Consider the following 10,712-nt stretch of genomic DNA (forward strand, 5'->3'; position numbering starts at 1 on the left):
TATCTCAGCAGATTTTGATTCATCAGATAGAAATATTTCTCCATCTTAGCTTGGTGGGTAGTTTGATCCATTACTTCTTTCCAAGTAGGGGATTCAGCTTTCCTCCAAGCTCTAGCAATGCATATTTTAATAGCTAATAAGATGTTAACTGCCAATAATTTAAATGCGCTAGTTGAAGGAGGAAGAGCTAAATGAAAAAGCCAGGTATAAGAGTGGATAGCAAAGTTGCATTTAAAGATAAATGAAAGAAGCTTAGTAACTTCTAACTTAATACTATCCAGTTTACAACATGCCCACCAAATATGGAATTGAGTCCCCTCCTCATAGCCACATCTCCAACATAGGCTAGAGGTTACATTAGAGAATTTACTTAGCCGGGAGGGAACTAAATACCAGCGATGTAGCAACTTAAAAAACATCTCTTGTATATTAATTGCATGCACCGCATTCCTGACTTGTGTCCAGGAATCAGCCCAACTCTCAATAGGTAGTATGATCTCGCAATCAGTTTGCCATTTTTCCACAGAAGCAGGTATTATGTCGTTCTTTTGCGTATCCAGATACGCTGACATCAAAGAAATTAATTTTTTTTTCTGATGCTTATTAATTAATAGATCTAATTCTGAAGGAGGATGGACCATCTTAGAACTCAAAAAATACTTCAATCTAATATATGAAAATAATTCTTTGTCAGGAAGCTTAAATTTAGTTTGTAAATCGGAAAAACTAAGGAATGAATCATTCACTTGTAAATCTCCAAGAATATTAATATTATTTGAGATCCAATTTAGTAACTCAATATCCTGAATATAATATTTAAGAACCTTCAAAGGAGTTAGAATTGTAAATTCCACATCTATACTTTCAAGTGATCTAAACTTATAGCTTGTTTTTATTGCGTCCGTTATAATCGGATTCATAAAATTTAGTTTTTTCGAAATAGAGGGGCTAAGCCAAAAAAGATTAAATAGATCATACTCATTTGCCTGACTACGTTCACAATAGAGCCATCCCAAATTTGTATCCTTTTTAATGTCCCAAAATAGGACATGTGTAAACATTACAGCTTCATGCAGCATTCTAATATCTGGGAATCCCAAGCCCAGATATCTATAACTTCTTTTTATTATTTTCTGACTTATTCTGGATTTACCCGATTTCCAAACAAAGGAAAGAGCCATTTTAGAAAATTTATCCAAGATATAACCCGGGACTCGAAGAGGTATTGTCCTAAATAGATATATAATTTTAGGGATTAGATAAGATTTTACCATATTAATTCTGCCGAGCCATGATAGCTCTATTGATTTCAGTTTTTCTATAGATGAAGCAAGATTATTCAATACAATTTCATAGTTCAGGAATACTAATTTTTTTAGATCAAACATTAATTTAATTCCAAGATAGTCCACCAACTCCTTTGAACAATCTAAATGATATTGGTCCACAAAAAAAGTCTTTTGAGCAGAAGAGATATATGCTGAGATCGCCTGGGTTTTAATAAAGTTCAATTTATAATTCGAATATGAGCTGAATTCTCGGATAACTGACAGGGCCGCAGGGACTGATACTTCTGGATTTGTCAAAGTAAGTATAACATCATCAGCGTATAATGTTATTTTAAAGGATTGTTCTTTAATTCTTATCCCTTCAATATCTTGTAATGACCTAATTTGAATCGCCAGAGGTTCAATTGATAACGCATAGAGCAGAGGTGCCAGCGGACACCCCTGTCTAGTACCGTTAGTAATATCGAAAAATGTAGAATTTAAAGCAGGGCCTGTAACTTTAGCGGTAGGATTGCTATATAAAGCCATTGTACTTGACTTAAAAAAACCATTAATCCCTACCGCATCCAGAGTCGCACTCAAAAAATTCCAGCTTACTCTATCAAACGCCTTCTCGGCATCTAGAGCGAGAAACACTGAAGGAGTGCGAGTATAATGAACCTGCGCAATCAGGTCTAATAATTTCCGAGTATTATCTTCCCCGTTTCTGCCACTAATAAATCCAGATTGATCTGGATGAATCAGATCCATTATTACTTTACTTAATCTCTTTGCTAAAATTTTAGAATAAATCTTTGCATCTACATTTATCAAAGAGATCGGTCTATAATTTGAAAGAAAACGGGGGTCCTTCCCTGCCTTTGGGATTGGACAGATAGAGGCTTGGAGAAAATCTTTAGAGGCTACACCATCTTCTCCAATCTTATTAAAGACCCTCAACAAAAGAGATGAAATCAAAGGATCTAACGATTTATAAAAAATTGCTGTATACCCATCTGGGCCAGGTGATTTCCCATTCTTTAAATTTAAAATAGCTTCTCTTATTTCAGATAATGAGAAAGGTCTATTAATATATTCAGCTTTTTCTCTAGATAATTTTGGAATTGGAAGATTACGCAGGAAACATTCAATACGAGTCAGCGAGATATCTCTTGATCTAAGATTGTAAAGGGATTTATAATAACCTCTAAAAGCTTCTGCAATTTGTAAGGGGTCCAACAGTACATTATTATTAACTATTAATTTTTTTATTCTATGTCTTTGAATTACTGACTTGATTTTATTAGTTATCCACTTATTTGGACGATTATTATCATAGTACCACCTCTGTTTAGAATACGAGATAGCTCGCTCTAATCTCTCATCCAATTTAATTTTAATCTCCCTCTGAATCATTGTTATTTCCTTAGTCAGATCCAAGGTGGGGTTTAATTTATTGGTACGTTCGGCCTTTGCCAGTGCTATGTAAAGTTCAGACATAGTTCTGCCTTTTTGCCTATTAATAAAGGCATCAGTTTTTATTAAATAGCCTCTTAATGTGCATTTAAATGCCCCCCATAAAGTAGAATCTTGAACCAAGCCATTGTCATTTATCTGCAAAAATTGCTGGGCTTCTTTGAAAAGATTTTGTTTATATAAGTCAGATTTAAAATTGAACTCGTTCAATCTCCATCCCGATCTAACACTATATTTAAGTTGATCACTCAAAGAAAAAAAAACTGGAGCATGGTCAGACCAGGAAATATTCCCGATTCGAGATGAAATACAGCTTTTTAAAGCTACTAAATTAGTATAAACTGCATCAATCCTTGAGTAAGAAAGGTGTCTATTAGAAAAAAATGTGTAATCTTTTTCTGCAGGGTGTTGAATCCTCCAAACATCAAATAAATTATAATTTTCAATAAGTGTAGACAATTTCCGAGCCGTAGTCCCTGCGGCCCTGTCAACGGATCTACTATCTCTTAATTTCTTATCTAAATCCACATTCAGGACACAATTCAGATCTCCACCAAATAATAAGATACCTCTTTTAACTTCCTCCATTCTTTTAATAAGTGACGTCAAAAATTTCACCGGATAATCATTGGGAGCATAGGCGTTAACCAGAGTGTAAATTATATCGTTTAATTTACATATCAGAATAACATATCTCCCAAACGGATCACTCTCATGAAATATGTAATCAAACTTAATTTCAGTAGCCAAAATTATCGCGGCACCCCTTTTTTTTTTTGTTGATAAATTAGATGAATAAATAATAGGGTACTTTTTAAATTTCCAATATGTAGAACCTTTATCATCCCAGTGTGTCTCCTGCACAAAGCAGATCGATATCTTTTCTCTAATTAAGGTTTCATATAAATACATCCTCTTTTGAGGTGTGTTTAAACCTTGGGCATTTATAGTAACTAAGTTTATCATTTTATTTTAAACTTCACCCCATAGTGTCTGATCCAAATTCTCCCGATCCACCAATAACCCTCTACCACCGACCCACCGCCACAACAACTCACAAACAGACCTTTCATACTCAAGAGATACAGAAAATTATGCATCTCCAGCTCTGATACCAAAATAAAATCAGAGCACACTCAAGTGGAGACGCGAGGGTATAGAGAAATGGCGAGAAAATCATGCTCGGAAAGAAAAAAAAAAAAAAAAAAAAAAAAAAAGGGGAATAATAATAATAAGTAAATAAATATAAATAAAATAAATATATAATAAGCAGATTTCATACATAGAGCGCAGCAATATCGTTTCATACCTTAGTACTCTATAATGATGTCATTATTACCAAGTAAACAGATAATATAGGAATAACACCTTTCCATGTTCACAATAATAATCTGTGCTCTATTATATATTCCCTTGACATAGCTGACTCTCCAATTAATCAATCATCAGCTAGTCACTCTATTTCAATGTTTTACAAACCTGTTTATATAACATTAAATATTTAACAAAAAAAATTCATAAAGTGCTAATGTATAATATCCATCCTAAAATAGTCATAATACTCTCAAATCTCTTAAAGTATTATAACAGTATTAATATATCCTTTACAATAGTCATAGTTATTAAATACATAAATTCGCTCAATACCTGAGCAAATCATTATAAATCTGTGCTTTAAATATCCACTTTATATATGATATATAATAATATAATCTAATTTACATAATTTCATTATGTGCATAGTGTATCACCTTTAAGAAAAAGTACAAAAAAAAACACTAGTAATCTATAATAATCTTAATATTACCAAGTAGATAAGGAATTTTAACAGTATCACCTATATCATATCCAAAAAATGTATAATCTGTGCTCTATTTTGTGATCGCTTAATGTATCTAACTCTCCAATTCATCAGTCGTAAGGTGCTAGTATATAGCACCTTTCAATAATTATTACTGCAATAATTATTACACTAAAACTAAAATTTAAATTTCCTCAATTCATAAGGGGATATAAATCCGTGCTTTAGGTATCCCCTTTGTATAATATTTATTCCGTGCATAACGTGCATAAAGTGTATAATGTATCAAATTCTAACAACAGCGATACCGTTTCATAGTCTAGTACTCTATAATAATCTTGTTGTTACCAGATAAATAGGTTATATATCAGTATCACCTATACCATATTCAAAATTTAATAATCTGTGCTCTATTTGTGTTTCCTGCCGCAGGATGTTTATTCTGTGCATATTATACATACTATGTCTTATTTAAAGAGAAAAAAAAAAAAAAATAAAAAAAAAAAAAAAAAAAAAAAAAAAAAAAAATTTAAGTTCGAGCGTAAAAAACCAAATGCAGCTTCAGTTTTTTTAATTGAGTTCTCTTAATTGTGTTCTATTAATTCTGTTCTTCAGCCTGTGCTAAAAAAGCTTTTGCCTTTTCTGGATCTTCATAAATATGTTCTTGGTGCCGGAATATGAAGAATAATCTAGTTGGAAAGAGCCATCTGTATGTGATTCCCATCTTCCTCAGAATCATCGTTACGTCAGAGAATTTACGTCTGTTATTTCTTGTTGCCAAGGATAAATCTGAGAACAACAGTAGGTCTTTATACGGGTCCGGAAATTGCCTAGCTCTAGCCGCCTTCATCAATAGATCTCTAATTTTATAATTATTACAGCATATAATCACATCTCTTGGTTTTTCCATATTGGGAAGATTTCTTGGTTTTGGTAGCCTGTGGATGCGCTCAAATGGAAAGTTTCCCAACATATCCTCTTTAATCACTGAGGAGGCCCATTTTTTACAAAATATCTCTAACCGATCATTGGAGACATCCTCAGGAATACCTCTTATGCGAAGGTTTCTTCTCCTTGATCGATCCTCCATATCTGTAACTTTAATCTCTAAGTTATGCAATTCTGCTTTCAGAAGTTTATTATGTGCATATAGTTGTTCTACCTCATTCCTCAAGGATTGTGTCTCAGTCGACAATCTACTGATATTTTCTGAAATTAAATGGATGTCTTGCTTAAGATCTGACATATTTTCCTTGAGATCAGCTTTAATTTGTTCACGGAGAGTTTCCAAGGATTTTGTTAAACTTTCGTTAAAGGTTAATTCCGTGGAGACAACAGAACTTTCAAGATTAGTTCTCTCAGGAGTTGCCATCAAACCAGGTAACGATTTCCTGAGTATATTCGCAGCTTTTGGGGAATAATATCCACTTATTGCAGTCATTGCTTTTGTATTAGTGCTTTGAAGCTTTTCTTTATCCTTCTCTTTTTCTTTATCCTTTTTCGGCGGCATTATAAAAACGGTATGTGTAATATTCAATGAGTTGCTCAAGAAGTTATAATGAAATATAGCCTTTAAAGCTTAATATAATAATATCCAGCCAATTGATATATTACTCAAGAGATTATAGTCAATAAAGTCTTTAAAGCTTAATGTAACACCATAGAACATTTGTAGTTTCTGCAGACTCTTCTTATATATATATATATATTCTTATATCAAAAATTCTCCACTCTCCTTATTTAAGATTCTTCCTTTCTCAGATTAACTTACAAGGCCTAATATATATCAGCCCTTAATCAGCCTTCAGTTCCATAAATTTCAGAAAGGGAAAAAAAAAAACAAAAACAAATAAAAAAGAAAAAATACTCTATAATGCCTCCATACATCAGGGATCAAAAATCCATCAGAAATCCATCAAATCTGTCTCTGCATCACTCCCACTCTCTTATGATCAACTCAAATTGCTTTTATATTTTCTTTTTCCTTTCTTTTCTCCTCTTTTCCCAGCTCCAACCTTCACCTCCTAACAGCCTCACCGCTGACCGCTTCTCCGTTTCAGTGTTTCGATATTTCATTCGCCACTCACCGCCCACCGTTCACAGCAGCCGCTCGCCCTCGTTTTCGCCGTTTCACCGCTCACCGCCCTCACTGCTCCCCGCCCTACGCCTCACCGCTCCGCCGCTTCCACGCTTTACCACCTCACCTCATCTCCTCTCTTCCAAGCCGAGATCGCTGAGGTCAAGGCTGCTGGGTGCTAGCTTCTGGGTACTGGCTTCTGGGTGCTAGCTGGCTACTGGGTACTGGGTGCTGGCTGCTGGTGGCTGCCGGTGGCTGCTGGTGGCTGCTGGCGGCTACTGACGGCTGCAGGCAGCTACTGGTGGCTGCTGGTGGCTGCTGGTGGCTGCTGGTGGCTGCTGGCGACTGCTAATGGCTGCAGGCAGCTACTGGTGGCTGCTGGTAGCTAGTGGGCGCTGATGGCTGCTATTTGCTGCCGCAAAAAACCGCGGAAAACCGCCGCCGCTAAGAAAGAGAAGAGAGCGCCGATCACGGCTCCCTGCTGGTTCGCGCCATTCCTCGCCCCCCAACGTTCAACCACACCTCCGGTACGTGCGTCCTACGTCATCACGAGCGTTAGCCCCAAGCACTCGAACATTATTGCCTTTTACATTTTTTTTATTAAGGAGCTTACTTACTTTTATTTGCTACATAATATTAGGATTAATTTAGATGAAGAACATACATATACAAGGGAATGGACTCCTAAACACAGCATGAAGGGGGTCCCAACATTTTGGGTCCCAACTTTTAAATAGTTACAGTGATGAATATAAATCTCAAGTTTTTGGTAGTTTTAATAAACATATTTAGTTATGGTAACATCTGTTAATACATGAGTAGAGTTTAATTAAGTGGACATTTTCTATATCAGTGGGGTTTGTTTAGATCAGACTTATCTTCTGCCCCTTCAACTCATCACATTGTTGGTACCAGCTGTATATTAGGCTGGACTCAAAAAATGATAATGATCACCAATGTGAATTTGCTTTTTTTGGTGCCACCCATAAGAAAAATTCTATATTTATAATGAAAACAGAAGGTTAAGAAGTAGGTTAATCACATGTGGCGTCGTTTTTCCTTCCAAGCTTTTTCCATTGCCCTTTTGACCTTCTCCTTGTTCATAGCTATGGAATTAGTGCTCTTTTTTGTTCTCTGATTACGAGGGTCATGTCTTTTATTTGAGTTTCGCTGTTTATTTTTCGACATTCCCTCTTCAACAAACCTTAAAAAAATGTAGGTGCCGTTTTATCATCTAATCTTTTTAAATTTACTTTGTATAATCCTAGCGCCAGACATCATACTGGCCTTCCTAGGGTTAGGCAGCAACGCATTTGATTAAATGCCCCATAAGCAACAATGACTTCCACAACCCTTACGAAAAAAATACTGCAGTTTTTCTGAAGTAATACTGCAGTTTTTGGACATGAAAAAACTGCAATACTGCACTTTTACTGCAATATTACTGCACATTTACTGCAGTTGTACTTCACTGTACTGCAGTTTTACTGCAGTTATTTTTGTACGGAAGTACAAATGCAATAAAGCTGCAGTACATTGAAGTACAACTGTAGGTTTGCAGTATAAAAAAAAAGTGCAGTAAATGTGCAGTAAAACTGCAGTACAGTGAAGTACAAATGCAGTAAAACTGCAGTAAATGTGCAGTATTGCAGTTTTTTCATGTCCAAAAAACTGCAGTATTACTTCAGAAAAACTGCAGTCTTTTTTTGTAAGGGAAGCCTTGTCACAGACCCCGGCATCCGATGTACAGACCCTTTTCTTACCTACACTGGGTTGTGATAAGTGCTAACACCAATCCTGAACATGACCGATTACTTGCAGGCCACGCCAATAGCCTTCAACAAAGAATAATAATTGGACTATTATGTAGGTGCTATAATAAGACCACTTCTCAAGCCCAGAACTGCTCTTTATAAATAACTCCCACGTGAACACTGGTCTGCCGGCCCACCCGGTGCTCGTGCGTGTGCATGCCGACTGCTTTAATTTTATTACCCGGGCCGCACCTTGAAGTCCTTGAAGCACTTTGGCCCGCGGGCCGCACGTTGGAAGACCCCGCCATATAATATACAATAATAATAGATCTTTACTTCACTCTGTGTCTCCCAAAGTTAAGGTAACCGTGAAGACAAAAAGGCTTAAAAAAAATAAATGATATCTTCAGCCTCCGCTCTACCAAAAAGATTTATAGGTGAAACCCAAGACCAAGTTGACCCAATTCTAGTCCTGAATTTCTTTCCGTTTTCTTTTTAGTTTCACTGGTTTGAACTCGGACCCACCACTCTCTGTGGCATTCTCAGTGGAAATATTACTAAAATGTAGGAAATCTCCCATTTTTCCATTTTAAAAATGTATTCAAAAATGTAATAATATGATCTATTAAAATAATCTTTAGTATTTCTTGTCCTAATTCGGTTAGTACCCAATTTTAGGAAATAAAATACACAAATATTCAGGAGAACTTCAAAAGAAATCTAACTTTTGGCCGACACGCTTGTGATCATCTATGTAATTAGCTGTTCCAGGAAAATGTTGTTGAGTTTACACAAGGGTAAAATCTGTCATGGGCGTTAATTTTGTGTCTTCTTGCAAACAATAGCCGTTGTCACATATAATCAGTTTTCACTGTTCCAGAACAGGTGAAAGCGGGAGGCCGTCCGCCGATGTAATTCTACTAAACAATTCCTACTGGAAATTCTGGATGCTTGAAATTAAGACGAGAAGCTGTTTTTAACACTTGCTCCCACAGACAAGTCATGCACAAAATTACTTTTTAATGTGTTTAATTTTCATGCCATATTCAATCAATCAATCAATATGATTCCACGGAATTGTATGTGTTTTAAAAGGATGTATAGTTTGTTATAATATATCATGGATGTGCACATGATTAGTTAGACAGTCAAATACCAAAATACCCTTATAGAGCCCTATTGTGGCCATGCTCCTCAAAAATAGAACTCCTTAAATTAGGGGTGCAGCCTATAATTGTACCCGGGAAATTTCTAAATGAGCTGACCCTGAGACTCTTGAAAAATTAACTCTTTAATAGCCCATCGAGAAGATTCTATGTAGTGACCCAAATGTGTTACCCAAATGGCTCTAATACCAGTGTTCAAGAAAACCTTGACTTAACATAACATGCTGGTAGCAAAAGCACCAATTGGGAGTCTTATAAATGATCACAGCAATGTAGAATAGGAGGGAGTCCTGCGTGACCCTGAAATTGAGACAAAATCAGGACTTTCAGGATGTTGTGAGATAACAGCTACCACCTTGTTTCACGCAGTCGTGTATTTGCCTGGATGGATTTGTTCAATAAGTCAGTTTCCTGAAAGTTCCAACTCACTAAATTCACTGTATGCTATTCAGGACCATCCCAAGTTAAAAAGAGCTTATGGACCCTCCATAATGCATAGTTCAATCAATGATGTGCACTCGTCGCTTATACAACACTTCACAGGGCAAGCCAGAAATTTAATGGGGTTGGACTTTATATTGTGTAGTTAAGTTGCAGAGCTGAAACTCCAACCCCCATGTTAATCAATAAACCACATTGTTCTTATTTTAAGCCACTTTTATATATATAGTCTGCTTTCTAAATAGTAGGGAAAAACAGACATTTAATAAGGGAAATAAGAGAACAGAAGCCTTCTTCGTGTGCTCTGGGAGATCTCCTGGTTTTCTTTCATCCTCTCCATCCCCGAAGCTAAAGTACACATGCTTCATGCTCACATTATCTGCTTCAGAAGATGAGACAGAACGCACTTTATTGAACAAACCCAATACCAAGGTAATTATTCCGCCTTCCTTTCTGGTGGATCTACCTCTTCTTCATGATAGCCTTGTACTAGTAAAGCATTTTGTAGGTTGTGTAAAACTTATTGAGTGTTTGCTTTGAGCCCTTCTACATTGTAAAATGTTTTTAGTTTATTGATTTTATACCCGCAGGGCAGTAAAAGAATAATATGAATCTAAATAATTAAGAGTAACAGGTGGCTTAAAGAGATGAAGGAAACAATATTTGCATGCTTGTCTGGTTCCCTTTTCTGTTCTATTTTTATGTCGGAGAACATCTCTGTGTTTGAAC

This window comes from Sceloporus occidentalis, unplaced genomic scaffold (genome assembly GCF_023333645.1).
Source record: "Sceloporus occidentalis isolate IW3139 unplaced genomic scaffold, rSceOcc1.0.p SCAF_30, whole genome shotgun sequence".
Classification (NCBI taxonomy): domain Eukaryota; kingdom Metazoa; phylum Chordata; class Lepidosauria; order Squamata; family Phrynosomatidae; genus Sceloporus; species Sceloporus occidentalis.